The sequence below is a fragment of the Zosterops lateralis genome (assembly GCF_965231275.1).
Source record: "Zosterops lateralis genome assembly, chromosome: 5".
NCBI lineage: Eukaryota > Metazoa > Chordata > Aves > Passeriformes > Zosteropidae > Zosterops > Zosterops lateralis.
Window position 1 is genome coordinate 46,151,496 of NC_139766.1, and position 27,049 is coordinate 46,178,544.

Below are 27,049 nucleotides of genomic sequence, written 5' to 3' on the forward strand. Positions count from 1 at the left end.
TGAGGGGTACTATAGGGCACTTCCAAAAGCCTTCACACGACTTTTCTGCAAGTTTCCACCACTCTGTCCCTCCTCCAGTAAGGACATGACAGATCCATGCCTTGTCAGGCTCCAAAGAGAAAATGCAGAAAAGAGATAATAAGCACGCACTGCTGCTGCAGAGATGCTGTGACTCACAGTGACCATCTCCATGCTATAGCAAGAAAGAAATTACAAGGCTTTTCTCTAAAGGTCCATTTCTCATTACCAGGCTCTGGCCTGGAGTTTTACAAATTCAGTTGCTCCAAAAATGTTTTGAACTTTGCTAAAATGGAGATGAAAAATATGCTCTTGAGTTGAGCTGGAATTCAGCCTGGTCTTTTAAGAGCAAATTAGCAAACCATCATAGTTTCCAGAACTAAAAATTGATGGTAGGGCTAGACAGCTGAGATGTCCAACTTAGCTGGAAGATCAGCATTTTCTGGACATGTCACTTTAATTTCATTTAGGTGAGTACCATCTCTGTTTCGTAGATGTGTAGAAGAGGAGCATTTTTCTCCCATCACATGATGCTGCAAAATCCCTGTACAACATCTAATATAGCAGCATGGTGAGAAAAGTTTCTTTTTGCAGGAAATTAGCTAACAAAACAGGACAAGCTACAGCCAGAGAACAGCTGAATAATGCTACTCTAATTTACTTCATTTTAAGATCTAATTCAACAATTTCTCTGCATGTAGAGAGCTTCCAGATAGACTAACTCAGCTTTAGCCTAACACCAATCTATACCAGCTTCTGAAATACCACAGAATTAGAGTAATAATGATAAACCACAAAATCCTTAAGTATTCCCTGATTAAAACAAATAATGGGATAAATTTTGCTTATCCATTTAATTCTGGACTTGGGAAAAATGCTGTCATTTAACTTTGAAATGTTTACACATGAACCCTCAGTGATTTACACAAGCAAAAGAAAACTGACTGCCACCACAGGAATGAACCGTCATTCCTTTTAAGAATGAAGATGACCACAGCTTTATGAAAGTAACTCAGGTCAGCAGCAGCAAGGCCTGTAAAATTGAAGAGATCTACCTATGTGGGGACACTTTGTTAATGCTTATTGGTTTAGACACATCTCTTCATGACTATTACTTAAAAGATTTTCTTGTACAAAGTTCATATTAATTTCACTTTATGGGAGGAACCCCAAGGATTCTGCCAGACGTACATCCCACAGTACCACAGCCAGACTTCCAATGAAATCTGAAGTGCAGGGTATACACACCTGTGTTGTAGGATATGAATCAGGTAAGGTTTAGCATATACCTAATTAAGCAAGAGCATTATTTATCCATTGATAAAAATCCACAAATATGCATGGGTAGGTTGTGTTCGGAAACAGGAAAGCCTAGCTAGGCTGACCTGCAGGGTGGAAAGCGGTTTCTGTCTCTTCCAGTATTTAACAAGGACTTCTTTAGTCAAGGCTATAGAACCTTTCACATGTTTAGCTGCCAGACCAGCCCTTCAGCTGCAAGTGCACAGTGCAGTGAAAGCCTCCTGATTTGAGAAAGTCTGTGAGGTGATAAAGTACAGTAACAGTGACTGGACATATCTATCCTATCAAGGTCCCTGAAAGGTAGCAATAGAGTTTCAAGATGCTTGAACAATCCAGCCTGACCTGGAGATTATGTCTTCCTCTCCTTGCAAGAAATCCCTGGTACAGCTAGAGTGCTCTGCACAAAGCTAGATGTGGACTTGAATTTCATTAACTCCAGCAGAGTTGGCAGGGAAAAAATTTCCTCCCTCCTGAGTCCAGCATGTGGGAACTGAGATGAGACATCTGGTTCCCACAAGTCTAATGCTATATTCTTATGGTAATGCAGAGCCCTACATTTTTAGCTCCTTGTACATGAAATGAAATTTCCTGGGTAGTGTGGTATCAATACACAGCTTTAAATAAAATAATTAAGAGCAAAAGAGACAACAGAAAACACCATTTTGATAGTCAAGGTGTTAAGGATTAGGAAGGTTATCTAGGCTGAGCAAAAATTAGTAGGATAGGGACTAATTTTGCTGATCAAGATTACTTTTCATCTGTGGTTTACATTACTGGAGAAAATCAAGTTTCAGGCTACAAACTAATAATCAGGAATCCAGAAAACAATTGCAACCTGCTTCAGTATTAGAGAGGCTACCCAGGCTCTGCACAGAACACCAATACATGCAGCATTAACAGCTCTCACAGCTCATGTACCAACCCCCAAGCTCCACTGATCTGCTTTTCCCTGTCAATCTGGTCTATACTGATCGACAGGAAGAGGCCAGGCCTCTGATTCAGCCCCCATTTCCTTCCTCCTCCAGGTTAGTGCTTAGTCGGAAACAACATGCCACAAGGTCTTGTTTAGTTCATCACCACTGTTTTGATACGTGGTTTTGGTCAAAGACCCAGCATTTCCTTGATACACCAGGAAACAATCTCCTAGCAATTCTTTGAAAAGCCCAAGCTCTTTCAGTTATTTCAGTAAAACAGTTTTTCTCTTTCTAGAAAAAGTTTCCAAATATTTTTTTCATTTTTTTTTTATTTAGAGTTTAGATACTTCAATCTCACTGACTTCACCTTCATCATTAAACTTGCTAATTCTTTACTATGGGAACTTACAAAGATAAATCACAGCAAAGCCTCTGCAGAAAAGGTCTAGGCAGAGAGGAAAAGAAATGAACACTTTTTTATATTTAGTATTATACAGTTTTCTATCCATTTGACCATTAAATTCTTCTAATGAAATGAAATGAAATGAAATTAAATTAAATTAAATTAAAATAAAATAAAATAAAATAAAAATAAATAATAATAATAATAATAATAATAAACCCAACAACAAACAAACAGAGGACTACCAAAAATTAAAGAACTATCTTGCAAAACACAGCTATCTACAAACTTTCAGTCAGGTCAATTGATTTCAACAGAATGAAGATGTTTATCGTTGTATGGTATTTTATCACCTATATAAATTTATTTTTAAATAAAATATTTCAATAGGCTGAAAATGCCAACTTTGTTTTAACAAATTGCAGTGCTTCAAAATCCCACCTCCTGTCAGTTTTTGTATCTTTGAAGGTGACAAAATGCACACAGATCACAGAAAACTGCTTTTGGTCAAATGGCTATAAGAAAAATTATTCTTTTAATTTTATGAAAAATGTCATGACATTTTTATATCCTTTAGTGAGGTAAACCAAGCCACATTTTCAAGTGTTAATGAGACACCTGCTCACAGTTACTTTGGTTAAGTTTTCATCTCTTTGATCTCAAATCACATTGAAAATGGAATCTATCTTTCAATTTCTTTATAAGATACCTCAATTGAAACAAGAAGTCTGATATTCTATTTTACAGCTCTCTGATATACCAAATTATAGTCATAAACATAATTTCTCATTGGTCCTATTAACTCAGCTGGTATCTGGGTTTCCCTCATTGATTCTATTGGTATCTGGGATTAAAACCATAGTTTATTAAAGAGATTTTAATTGCAGTTATTGCAGTTAATGCAAGAGTCAATAGCTCTTAAACACAGTCATTCAGCTAGGAACACATTAAATGTTAACAGTTCACACAAGAGGCATCCTGGTTCTCTAACACAGGGCTGATTGACGACATAAGTAAAGCCAGTTTTCATTACCAGCAAAAGCTATCCTTTTTTCCCCTTTTGTTAAATGGGAGAAATACATCCTGCAGTCAGCTCAGCATTTCCTGAAAAGTTTCAAAGAGCCTATCCCTTGAAAGAACTTCAGGCTTCAATCAAAAGCAAAACTATTTCATGTGAAGTTATGAAATAATGTACACAATATGATCCTACTCTGTAGCATTTTTCCTCATTGTACCGAAAAAGTATCTGACTTGGTTTGATGTAACTTTGGATCAAAGTTGATGCAAACAATTTTTTTTAAAAGGATGGTTAATTTTTTTTTTTTTTATTTATTTTTTTTTTTTTTTTTTTTGTAAGAAAACAGTTTTCTGCTTATCCTTGTTCCTTAGGTGCAATGTTTTTCAGAAAACAGGAATAGGGAAAAAAGTGTAATCGCAAAGCTTACCAGAATACTTAAAGAAAAAAAAAAAATCCTTATGAGATGAAGCTTCATGCTACTGAGACTTTGTTTTTCTCCTCATGGAAACCTGTCTGCAAATGACAGCATTATTTTTATTTTAACAAAAACTGGCTAGGATGTGTACTGGCACAGCTATGTAAGCTAATGAAACAAAAAGAATAAATTGCTGCTGTGCCTTTACAGTTTTCTCCCTTTCCTTCCTTTTAATCTAGTTCTCTGTGGAATATTAAAATCATACCATTTTCAACACCAACTCGTGGCAGCTTAACTCAGCTTAGCTCCTTCCATCTCCACTACTTTCTTTCCTTGTGTTGTACTATTATCACAGAATAAGGGTTCAACAAGCACTGTTAGAAACAGTGGTGAAATGTCTCTCTACAAATAGTTCATTAATCCCTAAATGAAAAATCGTTCTCCTGTGGATGTAAAAGCATCTCCTTTTTCCAACTGCAGTCAAATAACAGGCAGAGTTTTCCAGGACTGGCATCTTAAGGACAAACATCAAGAGAATTTAACAGCCTTTTGTCTAAAGGAGGAAGGAAAGTAACTATTGGTGGAACATGGTAGTTGGAAAACAGCAGCTGAAAGTTCCTACAGGAAAGAATGAAATATGAGCAAATAATGTCAGCATGTGGATGTGGACCACGTGATAAAAAGCAAGTCAGACCTGGTTTAAACAAAACTCACAAAGAGGGAGAATTTTTAAGCACTAGGTTAGTGCATGCACAGAGGATTTGGGTGATTTAATTCTCTCCTGTGGCATGTACCCTTGACAACAAACTTTGCATTGAAAGCATGACAAAAACTCAGTGAAACTGAAGAAGCTGTGGGAAATCCCTATGTTCTTAAAGGAAAATATAGAGAAGAAAAACTGCCTGATAGAGCAGATGACATCAGCCATCTATGTAATGGTTTACATTGCATCTTATAGAGAATACCAAGTGCTTTGGAAGGTGAAAAAAGATCTTGTATAGCAAAGAAATATTATTAATGTTTGTGATTTTGATGATCAATTTATTCCTGAAGCATAAGCATTTGTATTTTGTACCAGATATGCACAAGAAACAATTCTTCTGTTTGGGAATTGTTACTTTCATTCATTACTCCTCTGCATTTTTAGCATGATTTTGACTTCCATTGCATCAAAATTGTTATTTTTCCATCTCCTTATCAGAGAAGCCTCTATGCTACCACATTTTTAGGTACCGCTTTTAGCTACTTCTGAAAGAGGACAACCAATTTCAGTAGCTACTCTTCTTGATCAGTACTTCACCTGATTCTATTATATTGCAGTCAAAAAGGATGAAGAAAAGTGTATTATATGTAAATAACTGGAAAGTTCAAAGAACATATAGACAGCCATAGGCAGAACTCTTTCTTGTTTCCTGTAAGAGACACGCATGCTGAGAGTTCTCATTTATTGCATTATCTAAGGTCAGACTCCTGCACTTACCTCTTGAATTGTCTCCTGGACTCCATCTACCCACATTCCTCATGGGAGCCCAGGGAATTTACCTGGCTAATTTAACCACCTAGTCTGTGAGTTTTCTGTAGGGGGCTGGAACAATTGCTCCCCCAGACTGCCTGGTCCACATGATTATTTCACTGAGGAGCCATCATCACACAATGCCAAGTAACTTATTTTACATAATCACAGTGTGTTCATTACTGCAGAAAACCACAACTCAACTAAGGTAATATACCAGGGAGTGAAAACCCTCCTGATAGCTTTTACCCACTGACTTTCCCACTGTAAGACTAATCCAAGACTGTCCTATTGTTTATTCATTTTATTTCTTACTTCAGTTTACTTTTACAGGATTACAAGACATCAGCCAACCTGTACAGTGCAACAGTTCAGTGAATGTCCAGCAAGTCCAACACACCCAAGATGCACTCAGCACAAAAGGTAAAGAATATAATGAAAATCAGACGTTCTTGGCCTCCCCTTTGGTTTTATACATCTACTTTTGCTCTATTTCAGATATTCTACCTCAAAAGGTACAGTTGACTAAAAATATAAAAAGATGCAAGAACCAGGCACCAGTCTGAGTTAACAAGCTGGTTGCCAGCTGAGGAGTCATGCACACATCCATTATTGCAACTCTAAAAATAGCAAGCCTTTGAGAAGCTCTTAGAACAGCAAAATGTGGCATGTCAATATAAAAGCAATTTGCGGATGAAAGATGGTAAGAAGCTATTTCAAATAGATGATTAAGGAAATAAAGCAATTTAATTCCAACTTCCAGAGGCGAATATTGCTGTCATTATCAGCAATATTAGAGCCAACTGGTCTACGTGGGGTCTTGCTGCATTCCCTTCAGAATGTCCAGGCTCCCAGGCAGTGGGGTCTACTCCAGATGAAAGCTACATAACTTCCTATCACTCTTTGAACACTCTCTAGGGTTTTTTCCTACCCATTTTCTATCTCCCCACAGCAAACCTTTCCAGAACAATTGTGTTCCTTGCTGTTCAAGATTTTGCACAGTAGAAGCCAGGTCCAGCTGGGCCCTCAATGAATCTGTTATGAAAGCAAGGCATCAAATACAAGATGGTGGCTCACTCATAGCTTCTTCTTTCTCCCTAACAGATGTGCGAGGACACTTCAGAGGGCTGGCAGAACCAACTTGGCTGATCTACTGAAATGACACATTAGTGCTGGCAATCAGCCTGGAAACCTTAAATATGGTGCAAACTATGACTCCAGCCCAGAGGAAAAGGGGTAAGAAAATGATAAATACCTTGAAATTAGAACTCTGTAATCTCATCTAGCCTTTAAAATCAGGACTTTAGAACTAAATACTGTGCACATATTGCAGCTACACAATGAGGTTCCTCATTTGTTAGCAGGTCTGGAATTTCACAGGAGTGTGTCACACAGGAATTTGAGGAGCAAATGTGAGGTAAATACCCCTGCCGTGATCTCACAGCATCATTTTACACTTTCTTCTGTTAAGAAGGGCACAGCTTCAGGATGACTATTTTGATGTGTGCACCATTTGCTGGATGGAGGCTCTATACACTCCTTCTGAAATTCCAGAAGAGATGCCCCATGAAATTTACTCCCTCCAAGCACATTCTCCTATATGAGCAGAAAACTGCAGTTTAAGGAGTGCAGCTATACACAAAACCCCCAGGCTGCAGTTATAGGATGGGTCTTCTATATCCATTACCACAGGCAGAAAAGGATTCCCAGCCTGAGGAGACACAAGAAGAGCAGCTGAGAAGTAGCTTCCTCAGATGCTGAATTGCATGTGGAAGGCCCTCTAGATATGGGTCCCTTGGGGGGACAAAGGGAGCAAAAGTAAAGACAACCAGCTGTAATGGATGGGAAGACTTTCTTTTAGGCAGCCTCCTTTTCCGGAGTAGCTCAATCTAAGAGTCTTTTTAGCTCAATCTAAGAGACTTTTTGTGAGTACACACTGCACTAGAGGATCAGGCAAGAGAGCATTTGTTAGCAGCACATTTTATGGCCTGCAAAGAAATAAAGTTCAACTGCTCACACTCCAAAGCACTGGCAAAACACAGTCATCCCTCAGCTCAAACCAACACTTCAGCACAACACTGCAAGATGCAGGCTATACTCATTAGACAGGTCAGTTTTCAGGCATGATCCACTTCAGTCTGCAAAGCTGACCAGAAAAAAAGCACAAAATGATAAGAAAATGCTTCCACCACACCTGCAGAAGACAGCTCAGTACAGTTTAAATACTTTCTACACCAGAAGTGCATGATTTTGAAGACCCTGGCATCGCCATTTCCTGGTGTAATAAACACCTGATAAATCTCAGCTGGAAACAGTGCATCCATCCCTGGGAACACTGAGAAGGCTTTCTAAAGGACACACTGCTTTTTTCACCAGGGTAGCAATGAGGTATCTAGTTAAGGTTTCTCACAACTTAAACAGTGGAAAGACTACTTGAAAGGAGACGCCAAAAGGAAATGGTTCACTCTGAAAGTAGAGCTCAGCTTTGCACTTAATTAGAGAGATAAAGAAACATGTAACAACAACAACAACAACAAAAATCTCAGAGGATATTACTGGGATGGTCACTAAATTTTTTTCTCTTGAAAAAAGGGAATTTCCACAAGGAATTAAGGTAATGATGACATGGTACTAGAAAAGGAACATTTGTAATGTGTAATACTAGTTCTACTGTAACTGAAAACTGTCAAGACACACTTACCTGTGGCATAGATAAAATGCTCTGTATTCAAACAAACATAACATCAGGAACACTGACACTATAGTTTATTAATACTTGTCAGATAACATGAGGAAGTCAAACAGTTGAATTTAATAACTACCAAGAAATCAAATGAGAAAATTTGTAATTTCCTACTGAAAGCAAACCAACTGTAGTGATGGAAAGCCAACCTTTTCACACATCTGATTTTATGCATCCTTGGTAGATTTCAAAGGTGCAGACATAACATGAAAATTATTTTTAGAGCCTCATAGCTGGATACATTTAGTTAACTTTTGCTTCCCCCCTATAAGAGAGCATGTTATAAACCATTTTCCCTTTTTATTATGGAATGCCATTGTGGGATCAGGACACTTCGGGTTTGTCTTATTTCCCAAATTAATTGGAAGAAAAAAAAATTGCAAAGAGTATCTATGTATCACCTAAACGGAAAAACTAAATTATTACCAAGGCCATAATGATTTATTGTGGAAGTTTTAGTTTCATTTTAAAGGAAAAAAAAGGTTGTACTTTTCAAGGCATAGAACAGTATTATCTGCTGAATGTCAATTAGTTCTGATTCCGTGTAAAGCATTTTGTCAAAACATCAGTACAGTAGTAGTAACTGCTATTAATGAACATTGCAAGTAGACCATCTGACCAGAGTCATTACTTAAACCAGTCCATGCCCTGACTTCATTGAAAATTACAGTAATAATTTTTTTAGTCCTTAGTTCATCTATTCAATATCAAAAGGTCAAGTCCCTCTAATTAGCTCAGCACATACACTGTGAGTGATCATCTGAAAGGAGCTTCAGGGGTGCTTTGCACCTTCATGTCACGTGCACAGGGTCACTAAAGAACAGAAACACAAACTTTAAAATTCATTACCCAGCCTATGCCGTGTAAGTTCAGCCATCAACTTACAAACTTTGTGTATGCAAGACAGGAGATCACTTGCCAAGATGACATTTATACTCAAAGTAAACAAGCATCACAGTCTAGACTTCCTAATGCATTGGGCTGTTTGCAGGCTCTGATTGCTGATGCTTAATGCTCAGACTACATGCATGCAAAGAAGCCATACTGTTGTGAAAACACAAACCACTTTGCTTAAACCTGAAACTTTCATCCTAGGAATCAGAAAGGACTAGGTTAAATTGTGGATTGTGTTGTCCTCAAGAATTCCCCCAGCATTGGAGGAATTCAGCATATATCAGCATTGATATACCCTTGTTGGAGCACTGACTTTGCTTTGCTAAAGGGATGGAAAAACATGTTTGGAAGAAAGAAGTGAGGAGTAAACAAATGGAGACAAAAGATGGGGGCATTTTTGGAACCACTTAGAATTACTATGTTGCTAAAATAACTTTGTAATGTGAGAAAATTGGCTGTGAGTAGGTTTGCAGCTACAAAGAGCCACAAAACCTCAACATGGTTTGAAGCGGTTTTGCTGAAGGGAAGCAGCTGTAGCAGCTGGCCTGGATTCTGAAATGTGTTTGGGGAAAAAAAAAAAAAAACAAACCAAAAAAACCCTCAAAACAAAACAACAAAACTCCCCACATGTTCAAGTTATACATATCTGCAGAGAACATCAGAAGAGCCTTAGAGAGCTCTACAGGGCCTGGATGAGAACCACACCTCTCACGAAGGAGTGATGAGTGCACAGGGGCCCTTACTCAATTTGCTCTCTTATTTTCCCTGTGCAGCCTCTACCAGTTTTTGTTCTTCCCAAAGGTAGGCTGGATTAGAAAGCTCTTAACATTTCTCTTTCCACCAAGTCTATTTATCTAAGCAAGTTCAATGGGCCTGAATCCAGCTACAACAAACTTTCTGGGCACCTCTGACTGTTATGAAATGTAGTGACTCAGCCAAGCTACATCAAAAAGAGAACATATTTTATTTGTTTACTGGAACTTAATAAACCAGGGCAGGAAAAAAAAAAATAAAAGTGTCAGAAAAGACACATCCCCACATATCTTCATCTAAGAAAGCTTAGTCCTTCTCTCTGACCCTAGGCAGGTTTCTGCTTCCCTCCCCAGGCCCATAGCTCTACACTTCAGACACTCCTAGTCTGTGATGCAGTTGAATCAAAGGTATCAGTGCTTATTTACAACCAGCATTTCCCCACTTATGTTCCCACTGCCATGGTGAGCAGCAACAGAGCCTGAAATATAAGGTCAAAACATAGCCTAGATATCTCCCACAAGCCATATGGAATAATCATATTTTATGAGGAAATTTCTGGCATAACTTCGTGCTTGCTTTCTGACCTAAAGCACACGTCAGCTCAGCATTCTGGACTCTAACGGAGCTCCCAGGACAGAGAACAAAAAACATCCCGAAAAAGCTTGAACCCAGATTCCTCTGCAGAAACTAAAGAGGAACCTGCCTATTGCTTATAGGTTATCAGTGTTACTTCTTTAATCTCTGTCAGCCTCACTGTGTTTCCTTCCATGTGGAAGTTCAGGTCCATGTGGAAGTTCAGGTCCATGGCACATACCTGCACTGCTTGCCAAGCACTCCAACATCACTTCATAGGAATTGATTTTTATTTTCCATCTTTCAGAAGCTTTTCAGCCTATCCTTGCACAAATAATGTATGACAATATATGTTGCATCTGAATATATTTGTGAAGACAAATCAGACCTCTTCCCCAGTTACTATTCCACTGAAAATCAAATGTCAGTCTGCATGTCTTAGATTTCTCAGAGGTAATGAAGTTAGCATCACAATACAGTTATGTAAATTGTATCAAACTAATCAGACATCAAGGCGAGGAAAAAAATAGGAGAAATCAAGTGAACCCTGGAAAGAGACATTAAGTACAGGCTGCCAGGAGTGCACATACTGAAATTCCTGAGGAAAGATGAAAATTATTGTGGTAAGTACATCACGATTTAGCCCAGCCTACGAGGGAGGCTGTCCACTTGGTAAAAACCTGGACCAAAGCAGGTATTAGCGTAAGAGACTGTGTTCTGGAGACAGGTATGAAGACACAAAGTATGAAGCACCAAAAAGGCAGAAACATAATCACAACATACAATTGCTGTCTTGTCTCAGCAGGAGTCAAAATTCAATTAATGTGGCCTGCCAGATTTCAGTATAAATTGAATTTCTGAGAACACAAAAGTGCAGTATTGACAATAGTGTCAATATATCAGAGTGGTGATACTGCAGCTCAATTTGGTACCCGAGGCTTGATGAATAATACACTGGGCAAGAGAGAAGCTTTTCATTTCTGTGTTACCTCCTGTATCACCTCAGCCTTCTCTGGATTAATTTAAAACAGCTATTTTGGGAACTTGTGAAAACAAAGGCAGCTCCATGTCAGTTTTAGCTTAGGAGACTGTCAAAAACCCAATTCTAGCTGCAACTTATGTGGAACAAAATGCAGACCCAGGCCTTACTTTCGACATAGGTATCACAACACAGAGACATCTGCTGTTTTTTCCTCTGTGAATTGCAACAATCTACTTATTGCAGTAATTGCAACTTATCTACTGATAAGTTTTCATGTCATAGTTGCTTTCTGATCTGAAAAACAACAATGCAATTTAGAAATTCTTCTCCTCTACCTTGATAAAATCTTGAGGAAGGCAAGTAAATTCTTCATTTTAATCTGGATCACCAGCAAGATGAAAGATGATAAAAAATTAAAAAGCAATCAAAATTTAAAAAAATACGTAACATCCAAGGAAAAAAAATAAATACTTAGCCAGAAAATAGGCATAGCTGAATAGAAATTGCCTAGTGCAATATAAAAAGTGTTAGTAAAGGGTTGTGAATAGTTCTTGCCTACTTTACTCACCTTCTATCAAAAACACACTTCAATGCTTTGTTGTTTCAGTCCTAAGAGATCTGAAATGTTTGCCTTGAATTACTACTGACCATACACATCAGTTTGATGAGAAAGACCAAAAGTTTAGTAGGAAGTGTGTACCTTAAGCTGAAGAGCAACAACTCAGAAGTTGTATCATTCAGCAGGCAAAAGTACACTACAGCCTTCACATAGGGAAACAAGTCTTCTCTTGAAGAAAGCCCATGGAAGTAAAAACAAAAGGACACTGTAAGGAAGAACAAAAGCACTCACTGCATTGAGGTGACTAGTGTGCAGCACATCAGAACTTTTCAAAACACTACTGTACTTTCTAGGTCACCATGTGCAGATTCCAATATCTTTCCAAAGGCTAAAGAGTCCAGACACTGATCTGGAAGATAGTCCTGTTTAATTCCTAGATGACAGATATGTATATTAGTGTGCTATAGGACTGAACAGCAGCATATGCAAGCCAAGTCTCCTTCCTGAAGGTAAAATAATCCCATGCAAATCATTTCCCTGTCTTCTTGATATTTCCAGCTGTAGCAAAGACAATAATGATGATGCCTGCTGTATTATGCATTTAGATAAGATGATGAAAATCAACAGAAGTGAATATGTACTTAAGATGAAATCACTTGCTGTGGCCTCTTCTCTTCCCTGACTATAAAGCACACTCAGTCAAGGAAGCGTAACAAGACATTAAACTGAAATGCATCTAGAACTGGACAATCCAGATTCAACCCTAGCAATATAAGAGTTAGAATCATTATTAATATGCTGAATACCATTTCTTCAAAAACCTCAAGGTGAAATATCAGAATTCACCTCTAGATCATAATATCACCTCTAGAAGGTGGGGGTTTTTCCCTCTCCATGGGTACATTATCATAGATATTGTTTGGAAAATGTCTATTTACTTCAAATAGGAGGGGGAAAATGTGCCCAGACTGGAGATGGCCATGGCAGCTGCAGTGAGGAAACAAGAAACTAAAGAAGTCTAGATCTACATGAAAGTTTTTAACGTGTCACTGTAAAGATTCAAGTTTCAGTAAGACAGACTTCTCTAAGAGTCTGATGATTTTATCACCAGTCATCTTAATGATGGTGCATACTCAGCTGAGAGGAGCTGTGGACACAATTTGACTCTAATTATTTGAATCCATAGATTTTATTCAATTTCTATTTTTTTGAAAGACAATATAAAAGTGAAAACACAACTTCTAAAAGAAGCAGCAGAAAATTCATACTGAGCAATATCATATAATCATAGAATACCAGGTGGGAAGGGGACCTCAGGACAGTTTTGCAGTGGCACTCCCAAAGCAATGCTCACCTCACCTATGCCATTCTTCCAGCATGAAATCACACCCACAAGCTTGTCATCCAGTCCAGGGACTCCAAAGAAAAATGTAGCTGTCACCTGTACCTGATGTTCATCTGAATAATAGTCCCCAACAGCAAGAAATTGACACAACCCAGCTATTTGTGACACCAGAACTGTGATCTGCCCCACCCACACCTTCTCTCTTTCCTTGGTAGCTCTGGAAAAGAGCTTACCCTACCCTTGGACTCCCTTTGATAGCAAGAGATATCCATTTCGCTCTTCCCAGTGGAAGGAAATTCTCATGGATCTAAGGTACCTGTGACAGCCAAGGCTTACCTCTTCCCTCTGGTTGTCTGAGCACATTAATCAGCTCAGATGAAGATCATAATGGATGCAAGGACTCCCTGACGACTTTTCCCTCACAACCAAATCTCTCCTTTGCCACTTTATGCAAGTTGAAATATTTATGTGGGAATGTACCAATATCAAAATTCCATGTAAGATTTTTTAACTCTAGGATGGAACTTCAGAGGGAAACTAAAGAAACACATTTAATCTGCTCTATGAGTACCAGCACTTCTGTAAAACAACGGCAGTGATAAAGGATCTCGCAGGCTCAACATCTTTGAAACTCAATCTCATACATAAACACAGTCCCCTGATTCATCCATCCTATTTTCTGCCTCCTTTAACTGACTACATTTGAATCATGCATATGAGAAAAAACATCAGGACGGTACCGTTAGCTGCACTACAAGTCGCAGAAGCACAAACGGCATGGAACGTCTAAGCCTTTTCATAATGATGCTGTTCTCTGCTGCAGATCACCTGGCATGCACAGTTCAGCTCTCTAAAAAAATAATGCAGTCACTCCCTGATCAAATTACTCCTGGAGTGGAAAAGACATTGAGCAGCCTGCCTGTTTCAATTGGCTGTGTAGTGACTGAGCTGCATGAATATGGAAATAGTTGGAAATCCTAGACCAATATAGAGGAGGATGAGGAATATGTGACCCACATAAAGGGCATGCTGGAGTTGCATGAAAGTGAAATCAGAGTGTAATATTAAACAAGTGAAAAATCCTTGATATCAGTGATAAAGGTTAGAAAACAAATGAAGATTACCTCAATAAAATGCCAGAGGGTTTCAGCAGAGATGCAAAGCCTTTTCAAATGCATTTACAGGCTCCTTTCTCCTAAGAAATAGGTAAAACTGAGATTTTATTCTAAATCCTATTTTATAACTCCAATCTACACCTTTGTGTCTCTTTTGCTCTTGACAGTTAATAGGTTTATAAGATTACTAAGTAGTTGACAGACAAGTTTTTTTACTTGGGCTCTGAAGCTCTTAGTAGTAGTTAATAGCCCAAAAGATTCTAAACAGAGTGCGTGAAATGGACAAGTACCCTACAAAAACCAAAAAGCTTTACCACCAGATGAGCCCATTTTCACCAACTCAACCAGATGAACTGCAAAGAAAGTAAGAAAATTACACTCCTGAATTTACTGGAAAAACTCTGTCACATACATCTGTAAAATCTCTAAAAAAAGCTTACATTTTCCTTGGACGTGGCTCACTTGCCCACCTGTGCTAACCAGGAAGGGCCAGCACTGCAGTATAAGAGGTGCTTTGGTGAAATTGAAGTGCTCTGCTTCCCACATACTCCTGCAGCTGGAATACACAGCACATCCAGGCGCCCCACAGAATTCTGTATCTCCTGCCACTCCCTGGAATTTCTGGCAAACAATGTATGTTAACAGCAACTTTCTTCAGCTTCTTCTACTTGGCTGTCACAGCAAAAGGCAGATCCAGTAGCAAGGAAGAAAAATGAAGTGTAAACCACACTGGACAAATGCAAACATCCATGCGCATAGAATTCTAAACATTTTTTTGTCCCCATCTGAAAACTAGGGTTTCCAATACATGACAATGCTTTTAAGAGGCTCTGAGAAACACTCTCAAAACAGTTTTTCATGTACCTTCCATTTGCAGAGATCTAGTTTCTTAGTGTAGTTAGTTCCTAAGGATTTTAGAGTGAAGTTTTATTTTCCTTTCTCTAATGCTACAAAATTTTCCTTTCATTCCTTTAACATTACATAAGTGCTTTTCATTTCCTGAGCAATTTTCAGAAAAAGCCGTTATATTTTTGGAATAGCTTATTAATTCATAAATTTATATACATGGTTCAATTAAGCATCAGAAAACTTCACCACTGACTTTTATCTCGTAAAATCACCATACACTATCCTGTAAATTGAAAGATCAGTGGCATGTTTTCTATCTTTGTGGCTGAAACAAATCCCTGTATCAGTTTCTAAGCTAGCAACCACTACTTTCACAGTAATTTCATTAATCTAAAATATTTCTGTTTAAATTTGCTAGGATTAGAGGTAACATTATGATGTGTTACATATTCCCTTCAGATTGATTTTTTACTTAATAGCAGTATGATGAGAAAAAAACAGTGCAAGTAACATGATTCATGATACACACCACTGTATATTTTGCTAATAGTTTTTTACAAGTTTTCCCAAAGTTTATTTAAAATTTATTCCCTGAAATCAAGAGACTACACCTTCTCACAAATAAAACAAAACAAAGTTTCCTTACAAAGGGTGCTTCAAACCCGTTACCTCTATTTTCAGACTATTCTAACTGAAGAGGAATGCTTTTCTAAAATACTGGCTCCATATAAAAGCACACATGGGAAAGACTATTTGATGTAAAGCTCCTCCTTTCAAAAACAATAAAACTCAAAGTTTCCTTCTGTGAAGGAAGTCGGTACATACGTGGTCATTCTAAATATTAATGAAAATATCAGTTGTAGTATACATGAATGCAAAGAACCCAAATATAGACATACTCTGGTCTGGGCAAGCTGAAATCTAACTGTCCTATCAGGGGTTGGGTGACTGGCTACAAAAGCTAAAAAATAAAAATAAACCCAATGCACCTTTCAAAACTAGAAGCCAGTTGGTTCCCTGAGTGATTATCATTGATCCCTGTAGTTATTTCTAACTCTGTAATGATCATGGCTAGCACTTTCACAACTACCTTCTATGAAATCAATTCATTGGGGAAAATGCTGAATAAAAAAAATCTTAAAATTATACAAGTACTAAAATCCTGCTTTTAAGACTGAAATGTTCTGGCCTTCCAGATGCAATTGAAGTACCACCTTGGTAGCAGTAATGGCAGCACAGGTGACATCTTCTTACCTTTAACCATTCACATCCCAGAAAAGATGTGTGCAACACAAACCAGTTACTGTCAGTACTGGTCTGGGTAACATGAAAGTCTCTGAAGCTCTCTGCCTTGGTGCATGTGCCTGGGAAGCCTTTGTATATTCAATCATTCCTGTGGTTTAAACATTTTGGCCTGTAATTCTTTATTAAGCCAACTTTCAAAAGAAATGATCTCTTAGTATACCAGGTGGAGTTACAGATCACTCAACTGGTTTGAAAACTAAGTAATTCTAATTTCTAAGTATGGCTATACAATAAAAGATAATCTAGTAGGCAAAACTCTGACATTAAATGCAGGACATTTAAGTCCAGCTTTTGGTTTTGCCACTGGCCCACTGGCAAAATTCCATATGAGTCTTTTCACCATACACAAAACAGGAACAATAACAGAATTACCTCAAAATCTAAGCAACATTATAAGCAGATAATTAATAGATATATTGGGCTGCAGACTTTCGACTTTGAAAATCTTGATCCAGTTTCTTATCCTGGAAAGGAAGTTTGGATTATTCAATTTAAGAACTGTCAACTATTTATAGCCTCAGCAATAAAAAAAAAAAAATATTTTAAGAAATAGCAAGCCAGAAACCTCATGCTGTCTCAAGTATCTCCAGTAGAAACAATTCCCAAGGGCTATCTGCACACTGTTCCAAGGTTGTTGGAGTGCATATTGTTCCATGTCTTCTTGCCAGTAAATTGCCAAACTACTGTCAGACACACAATGGAGAGGAAAAAGGAAAAAAAGTTCCGATGATCTAACTTCAGTAGAGTTTCTATCACTGTTGTGTTACTTTAGGAGGATGATGCCCATGTTCAAGTGACTGAGTAACATTTCTCTGTTATCAGGACAATGCAACCTGACCTAGTGGAAAGTGTCCCTGCCTATTGCAGGGGGGCTGGAACTAGATGATCCTTAAACAATGTTTAATGCCAATGTACTCTTAGGAACATTTCCAGTGGCATGGAACAGGGCTAGCATAGTACAGTTTAGCCTAAAACACAAAAACTTGTTGATGATGAACTTGAAAACAGAATCCAGAACTGTAACCACTCTAAAACTGAGGTACCTTAAAAACAAAAAAAAACCACACAGCTCTCTGCTATCTTCTGACAATCAACTTTCTGTCTCCATGTCAGAAGAAAGATGGAGCTCTGCACAACACTGAATATATTAACTTGCTCATTGGTAGAGGAATACAGCTCACCATGAAGACATTTTTTCTGAAAACTAAGCCCCAAAGGGAGGTGAAGACATTTACTCTTGTTTTGACTAACCAGTCAAGTATAAGAAAGTAACACACTAATAAAGGTATCTGTGAGTCTCTAACAAGGAAGTCATTAAGAACAGTGATGACATTTTATCCGGATAGACACAAATGAAATGGTTTGGGGATGAAAGATTAACACTGCACTGTCTGAAAACTTTCGTAGTGCAACTGAATAAAAAATGAGAGTTTTTTCAAAAATCAGAAAATGACCTGAGGTATGCTGGTGTGGCCAAAGATGCAGTATGACAGAGCTTTCTCTCACCAGAGGATAACTAACTGATGGAGGCTTGTGAGCAGGCTTTTTCCAGTAGATGTGACCTGAAAGGTAAGCTATCTCCAAACAAGAAAATTTTGTCAGAAGAGGATGAAGTCAATAGGACAGGGTGAAAGAAAATAGAAGCTAGGTATAAACAGATTCAGTATTTTTGCTTTATTTTTTTGTCTATATCTTTTGTAAGTGTTTCTAAGTGCATTGCTGATCTTAACTATTACAAACAAAAGTTCATAGCGCACTTCCTCTTAACCTGGCTTGACTTGTGCCTGCTTTAGACCAACTAGCCTTTCCTTACTGATATATTCTCTCTCCTGCCCTCCTCCTGGGGGCTTTTAACTAGCTCAGTTATTAGGAGGATTTGGAGAGAATTATATCAAGGACGAGGTGAGATATCTCAGAAGAAGAGGCTCTTTCCCCAGGACATTTGTCCCAGGCATTTATTCTTCGAGTTTCCAGGGGGGAAAGAGAGCGAACAAAGGAAGGGGAGACAATTTATAGTCTCCCAGCTCAGAGGTGAGATAGCTGGACCACAGCCAATGAGGTCAAAGAAGGAAGTAAGGATCACTCCAAGTGGTAAGGGAGTCCACAGGGTCAGGAGGGAGCAACCATTTCCCTAGAAAACTACAACACCTTACTAAGGCCATGGCAAGACACAGACCAGGTCACAAAGGGTAAGAAAACAAGCACCCAGTTAACCAGTAATGGGAACCCAGTTCAGGGCATGCGGGAGAAATAGAGCAAACCATGAGCTCTGCTACATTGACTAGGTAGAAAGATGACACCACAAACATCAGGAAAAACAAATACCTTCCAGTAACTGTTGGGATGGAATCCAGAAAGATATTGCATCAACTCCAAAGATCCCAAAGAACACACCAAGCCACCCACATTACTTATCTACCTTCCCCATTCAGGTTTTCTGGCAAAGTAATGTCCATAGAAATGTCACCCCATCATGGTGGGGTTCCAATAAGATTGTCTTTGAAAAGTAGGACTGGCTACCACACAAACTAGAGATCAGAAGGGAAGGGGGGCAGCCCAATACACCCTCTGCCAGTGATGGTGGATCAGAGATGTTATCTAATTTGTTCAGAAAAAGTTTCAGAAAACATGTTATATAAAGATTGCATTACTTTATTATACATCTTAATTTTAAGTTTTTTAAGGAATATTCAACTTGACATAACTTTAACAACAGGAAATAAGGGACAATTTTTCTTGAAAGTAGAAAACAGGTTGCAGACATAAAGTGTGTATTTGCACTCTGACAGGATATGAATTTATAACTCCAAAAAATAAGATGACAGAAAATAGTAAGATTTGGTGTAATGTTGATTAAAGAAAGTTAAGCCTCAATGGGTTTTAAACCACCTTAGAATCAATTTATTAATTTATGTATTGTAAATGCTTATAGTAAATACTTTTGTTCTATAAAATTAAAAATAGTTTACTGTAACTTTTTAACTCTACCCTCTATCATTCCTTATCCTATCCCAAGTAAAAAACTTCTCAACAAACTGTTAAAGGATACTTTGGAATGGAGCTAACACTAGGTGGAATTCAAACAGCAAACAGCTTCAGAAATGTAAGGAGCCAAACAAGACAGATTTAAAACATTTTGCTAAATAAAAAGTGTTTCTGGACATGCAGTACAGCATGTCCGCCTTGAAAGATGCAGACTCCCCTTGTAAGAGATGCCCCAAATATTCAGATGGATTGATTTAAATAATGAGAAAATTACAGAAAGCATGAACGAAAATCTTGAATTATAAATACTGTAACCATGACACAGAAAAAAAAATAAATTAACATCTCTTGAATGGCAAGCTCTTAAATTGCTTGAAAAGAAATATGAACAAGAAGTAGTATTCTCTAATCCCCTGTGCGTTAATCATAATCCACCGACAGTGGTTTCCCACACAAATCCATTTTCAATGCAATTGCATTGGGCAATGTTGCAGTGACACCTTTCAGCTATTCTGATGCTCATAGATAATGATTCAACTTTTTAAAGCTATATACTTCCTCTAAGAAGCAACATTAAGTAGACAAGGAAGTAAACAGCTTGACGTGAATAACTATTTTATTTAGATTGCTCTCAAAAAAGAATACACAAAAAATACCTTGTATATGTTTGATAACAATTCTGCTCAAGTTAAACATTACCATAAAAGTCATCCTCTCACAAGGAAAGTGATTCACAATGGAAACAATTTGAAACTCAGTTTTACAAAGTTTGCATAAGAATTGCCCACCCAGGGCAAGAAATCCTCTCACTCCCACACAATGTGATAAGCATAGAGGACAAAACCAAACCAATTACAAAGAATGGTCTTCATTGATCCAGAGAACACAAGCTGATAACACGCAGATATGCGGTAGTTATTGTTGAAATAAAATACAGGATTTTAAGTGTTACATAGACAAGGGACAGTTTTGTGACAAGTATAAACATATTTTATCAATAAGAAAACCAAATAGCAACAGCATAATCATAGTAACTATTAAGAAAATAAATACTGCATCTTTTTCGTATTTTAATTTCAAAGATAAGGATAAAAAATTGTCTTACCTCACAAACAGCTTGAAGAGAGACATTAACAATATGCCTACATCCTTTTGTAGTTCCCTTGATAGCAATCTAGAGAAGAAATAAAAAATGGCAAATAACTATCTTCCCTGCAGAGAGCATGTGCCCAGCAATAACACGCTTCCCAGTAAAGTGTGCAGAAAAGAAGTAAAAAAGAAATAAAAGATTAAAACTCAAAAAGAAATCCTTGCAAAATAAAAAGATAAGAACTTTATATTTGAAATTCACTGTATGATTTATTGCATTTTAAGGGGGTAGAGACATTCAGGAATTAGATAATATAGACTTAATTGTGATATTACCTCAGTTCTCACTAAAATATTAATTCAGTACATTTGTCTACAAAAGGAAGACTGTAAATTCATCCACACAGAACTCAGACGCTGAAGACGTAAAAAGATTTCTATTCCAGTAGTAGGAACACATGGGCTCACACGATACAGCCTTATTAACTCGCTTTTTCCTCCCAAACCACAGTGCTTACTAAAGCGACACTCAAATGTTAAATGCTATGGTCAAGAGTTCAGTCACTGACCTGCAATGAAAGCCTTATGTTCAGCTCCAACATTTTCTAACAGGAATCAAGGAAAAAAAAAAAATGGTTTCACGGAATGAACTGTTAAAAAAGAAAATCCTCATATAAGCTTTCCCCGAGGGGGAAGAAATATCCACAAGCTTTAAATTGGCCAGGCGGATTTAAGAGGAAGCAAAAAAAAAAAAAAAAAAAAAAAAAAAAAAAAAAAAAAAAAAAAAAAAGGCAGCTCTTTCTGTTGCGTCAAAGAGCCCACTGTGCAATAGGAACAGTGAACAGAGTTGTTAAACTGGCAAGCTTTTGCTGAAGACAGCTTTTCAATATGCTCTCAGCATCGTCTCCCAGGGCTGGCTGGAGACGGTCCCACTCCTCTTATATGGGCTCTACTCCTTCAAGAGGCAATCGCTCTTAAGGACAGTTTCTATAAACATAGTGTTCTCCTGGCTTGGCTGCACATGATGAGGGCAATTGCACACATATACATACCTGCATTCAGGGAGCACACACACTTGGGGAAAATGACCTGCACACTCTTGGGGAAAATGCAGGCTCACTTAAACCAGCCATCATTACCTTGGCTTAAGAGCAGGATGCTATTGATGACTGACTGCTTGCTAAAACTCCCTTCCCCACTTAGATCATTCAGTGTGCCGTCGGAAAGCAATACTGAAAGGCACAGTACTTAGAGAGAAAACCTCTAATGCAATTCTATTGGGACGTTGTAGCCCCAGCAGTGCTCTCTGATTAAAGGAACTCAGTAATCGTGTGCTGCTGCCTAGCTTTGTGTGTAGTGCAGAGAGCTCAGAGAGCCACCAGAGACTGCAGCTACGTGGGATCAGTGAACTGTCCCTCCCGGGAATGACGGCTCCATCACTGAGGACATCTTTAGAGGCTGAACCCGTGCACATAAGGTGAACAGAGTAAGGACACCAAGCAACCTGGTTAAACATTAGTAAAGACACATTCCTCACCACATACAGGAGACTGCCACATAGATCTCTGCAGGTGAGGACACCGCCCTGCACCCCTTTTACAAGCCATGGAGACCTAAGCAAAGGCACACAGAACACAGTTCAACCTACTCCAACCTGTATCTGGTCCACTGAACTGCCTTCTGGGCTTCGCTGCTTACAAAGGAAACCCATGATGGCTTTCCCAAAAAGAGGTTGCAGACAGCAACATTTTTAGAGATGAGTGCCACTCCAAATGACAAGGCGATGAATGCCTGCAACGTGTGCACAGAAAGAACTTGCATGGAAGAACGGCACTGGTAAGGGACAGGAATAGAAAAAGGAAAATACAAACTCTGGAATACACTTTTCAATGTGATTGCAGAATTAAAAGTGAGGACAAACATATGCAGCTGGTTAATTTAGAATTTCTCTTCTATTTATATATTTTTCAGAGTTGCCACAGGGACATTATGAGCCTGAATTTGTGGGAAGGCAGCAGAAGGAAATGAAGTATATACAGGAGTTAAATTCTCTCTATTTGTGTTCTTTCTCTACTTAGTGAACTTCTATATGGAAAAATTACTGGTTTAACAGCTTCTCTTGAAATCCTTCCAGGTGAAAATGAATTTCTCTCCTAAAAAGTGTTTCCATAAATTACAGACTGTTTCTGCAAAAAGTACCTCCAACTTAGAAGTGAAATACAGCATTTTCTAAGCTTTTAGCCCTGTAAATTTAATGCAAGGCCCTGTTTGTGCACTAAGCAGTGTGCTGCTTTTATTGTGTTCTCATAATACCAGACAACTCACTATGTCCAAAGCCCCAGCTGTAGTGTCACTGGAGTGATATGGGCATAGATTTGGACATACAAGAGTAGAGAGATTAATAATTCTGTCGGTGCTGTGTGGAAGATAATTACAATCTGGTTCAGTTTCCCATATCTAAAAGCTAGGCAAGTATTTTAACACATCTCATAATAATAATAATACCTGCTCATAAGATTACCTAAATGTTTCCCCCTATAAATCCAGACTCCCCACCACTCATCACTGTCAAACCGCAGGCTGAAGGAAACTGGTAATATTTGTTCTTTACTTGAAATGGATTTTTGGTTTATCTTAGTATAATAAAAGTAGATTGATTTGGATGTTGAGCAGGTGGCTGGACCAGATGATGTCCTGATGTCCCTTTCAACCTAAAGTATTTTGATTCTGTGAAAATGAGGTCAATTATTAAAAGCTGCCTTAGGCTATTACAGAAATTAAGTGGACTGTGGCCAGCTTCAGTGTTTTGAAGCCATAATTTGGATTCAACTGTCAACTGCAGTTTCAGAGTCACAGATCTCCACTCTGTCATTCTGGGAGAAGCTACCAGATCTGTTAAAAATAAAACATAAGCATAAAAATAAACATAAAAATAAAACATAATATCATTGTAATGATATTGCCATCTATGAGGTCATTAATGAATATCACCTTATGGAGAGGGTTGTATTGGTTCCCACACATGCCTTGCTGTTCGACTCTTGGGTTCCCAATCTCCTTTTGTTTTTCCCTTCTTATCTATCCAATAAGTCATCCAATCTCAATTTAGTGTCTTTCAGCTGCAAGGGACAAAGAAGACACTGAGAATTCTGACTGACTGAAAGCCCAGACAACTAATGTCAGCTGTAGAAATTTTCTCTGCACAAAGCAAAGGACACAGAACTGACTAAAAAAATTCCACAAAATAACAAAACCTTTTGCATGATCCCTAATTTTTGTGTAAACTCCACCACACTGCTAGCTCAACACAGATTGTCTTCTCCAAGGCCTCACTCAGAAGATGTTAAGAAGATGACACTTTTCAAACCTTTTCAGTATCCTGCAAGGCTTTAGCTTCCTTGTTACCCATGCCAGACATCATTCCCAGGCTTAAGGAATGGGTATCAATTCAAGCCCACATCATTTAGCACAGCAGTTATCTCAACCTTTGCACTACCACATCATAGACCAATTTATCCCATAAAACCTATGCACCCTTAGGGCTTATTGTTAATACACCAGTCCTGTGTAAGTGACAGCAGCCTATGGCACCAAGGCAGGAAATCCAGAACGGATGCTATCTGCTGGGATTATACTGATCCAGAAATGTAGAAGGTGGAGAATGACATTCAAAGCCCTTTGCTGCAGCCAAGTGCCAACCTAACACCTTCCAAACACCCTCCTGGCTCATGGAGACTCGCTTTTGTGGTGCAGAAGGAATTTGAAGTGCTACCACCAAGGTCTACAATTATGGCCTTTGCACACACCATGTATCTGCCCCTGTTCTGTATCAGATACACTGCCTGAATCCACGGCAAGCATTATCTCTGTTACTCATAGGCCTTCCTCAAGAAATAGGACAATCTTCCCAGGGAAAGCCCTGCCTTCGCCACTGCCTTGAGGTCAGTGCTGCCTCTTTCCTGCTATAGAAGGTCACAAAGCCTCTTCCTGAAAAACAAGGCTCATGTAGGCATTTCAGCTGAGTCCTGTATTCCTGCAGGAAGGAGGCTGTGCGCACTTCCAATTGTCTGGCTAAAACGTTGAGATTCAGCATGTCCTGCACTGTGTAAATCAAAACAGCACAATCTGTGCAAGAACTCAGGAATGCCACTTGAAGTGGAGAGGAAGCTTCAGACCCTGAGAGGCATAGCTCACCACCACCCACATGCTTGGCTCCTGGAATGGGAGATGAGCATGCAGTGCCATAGGCACGTCAGTAGTTCAAGTTTAGTACAGAAGTGGCTCTAAAACTGTCAGCCTGGCTAAAACCTGTAGTTTATGTTCCAAGTACCTTCAAATACTAGTCCTATGTTACCTGTTGCAAACACAGTGCCCATATTCTGAGCAACCACACTGCTCCTCTTCCTCCCACCTATAAATGGAAACATTGGTGGTATTTCCTGCTTGCTTAGTGGAATCACTTGCCCCAATCCCCTGCAAGTCTGATCCTGCTGCCTGCCTTGTATCTATATGAGGATCACAGAGCAAACAGTTTTATCTCCTAAGTCCAGGGGTTGGGCAGCCTTAATGTAAGTCCTTTCTTAGGTTTAAACTCTTCCAAGCCTCAACCACCTTCGTCTATGTCCCCTTCATATTTCTTCTCTTCAGTCAAGGTTCGCTGTTTGTACCATACAAAAGTGGACTCTCAACTTCTCCTTGCCTGGAAGGGCTGAGTGGACTGGCAAACACATGGAGCATCAGGAATGCAGAGGCAAGGATTCAACAAATCTCGACAAGAGGCAACGATACTTCATTAAAAAAAAAAAAAACAACAAACAAACAAACAAAAACCCCCCAAAACCCCAAAACAACCAAATCCATATTATTTACAGCTTTAAAAGAAATTAAAAAAAAAAAAAAAAAAAAAAAAAAAAAAAAAAAAAAAATCCAGTGTCCAGAGGACACACTGGCACACACACAAGGGAAAAGAAAAAAAAAAAGAAAAGGGTGTTTCTTATTTGTTGGAAGTATTCCCTCTTGCCTAGTGGATTAAATACAGCAAGGTATTTTGCTTGCTTTCAGGACACCTATTGATACTGGTTCAAAAACTGCCATCTCCCTGCCTAGCTGATGTCTTAGGGGTGATTCTGCACCAGCAATTTTTCAGGGCACTCCTCACACATTCATTCATTTTCAGAACTTTCGGTAATCCCCTGCCATCCATTTCATTTCTGCAGAATTCTGATTCTGGACTCACAAGCAGCATATGGTGAACACTGACCAGCCCATCAGCTTTTGCTAGGCAGTTTCCAAAGAGACAAAATACACAACTGAATATTACCATATTCAGTTGGTATTCAGCATGAATATTACCATATTCAGTCCCACAATGCAAAATTATTAAATTATTATTATTATTATTCAAATTTGGCTGTATACATCTGCACAGGCACACGGGGAAGAGCTCTGGGTAGACCTGTGCACTGGCCAGTGATTAACATAGCTGCACTTGTAGGGGATTGCAGGGCTGTGCCATCCTACAGCAGTTTGTAGTTTGATAGCAAGAGCAGGAGAAGAGGAGGAATCTGTTTTATGAGGGACTGACTTTCTGCTGTGCCTTTGTCACCTCTCTGAATGGCCACAGTCACCTGAGCAGAAGAGCAAGGACCTTGCCTTTTACCTGTTGATAAGAGAGGTTACAAGTCTGTTAAAATTGTTTGGTGAAGGGATTATTGCACTAACTCTTAGATGTGTAGATTTATGGATTGGTACAGTGGAAAGTGCAAAGTGTATAAGGTCTGTTGCTACATCAGAAAGAGCGAGCCTACTTGAAAGGAGAACAAGAAAGTGAGAAGGAAATAAACAGAGAATTTCGACTAAGTAACATAAAGGCTGATGTTTGTAATCAAGCATCCTAACACCAAAACCTAATGATAAAAAGCAAGACTCAGTTCCAAGCTGCTGAAAGATGGATGCACATCTGTCATGAAAAGTCCTGCTCTTCCTTCGTATTTCCCTGTGGTGACTTTAGTAGTGGACTATAAGAACTTTAGAGAAGCACTAGGCCACGCAGCACAGCTCTGGACTTTCAGAGTGGGCTTTGACTTGCAACAACACAAACTTTAGGAAGGCAGGGCCGCTCACATCAGTGCTGTAACTCGGCCCGGCCCGGCCCGGCCCGGCCCAGCAGTCGGGCAATCCCTCCCCGCCTCCCAGACGTGAGGCTGGGCGGAAGTGCGGCCGAGCCCGGCTCGGGCAGCGCCGTGGCGCATGCGCGCCGCCCGCCGGCCGGGGCGGG

The 27,049-nt window shown here is 38.9% G+C and overlaps 1 protein-coding gene across 4 annotated transcripts in view; it reads right to left on the reverse strand.

Moving 5' to 3' along the window:
- The window catches only part of CSGALNACT1 (chondroitin sulfate N-acetylgalactosaminyltransferase 1), a 42,279-nt gene extending 20,512 nt beyond the window's left edge, over positions 1–21,767 (reverse strand). The window contains exons 1-4 of one of the 4 annotated variants that reach the window (XM_083860987.1): positions 21,342–21,767; positions 20,789–20,857; positions 14,554–14,624; positions 12,226–12,349 (exon numbers count right to left, since the gene is read on the reverse strand). The gene's annotated coding sequence lies outside the window, so the exon portion shown is untranslated. The other 3 variants (XM_083860986.1, XM_083860985.1, XM_083860988.1) reach the window with 3 other exon arrangements.
- Positions 21,768–27,049: the final 5,282 nt, after the last annotated feature.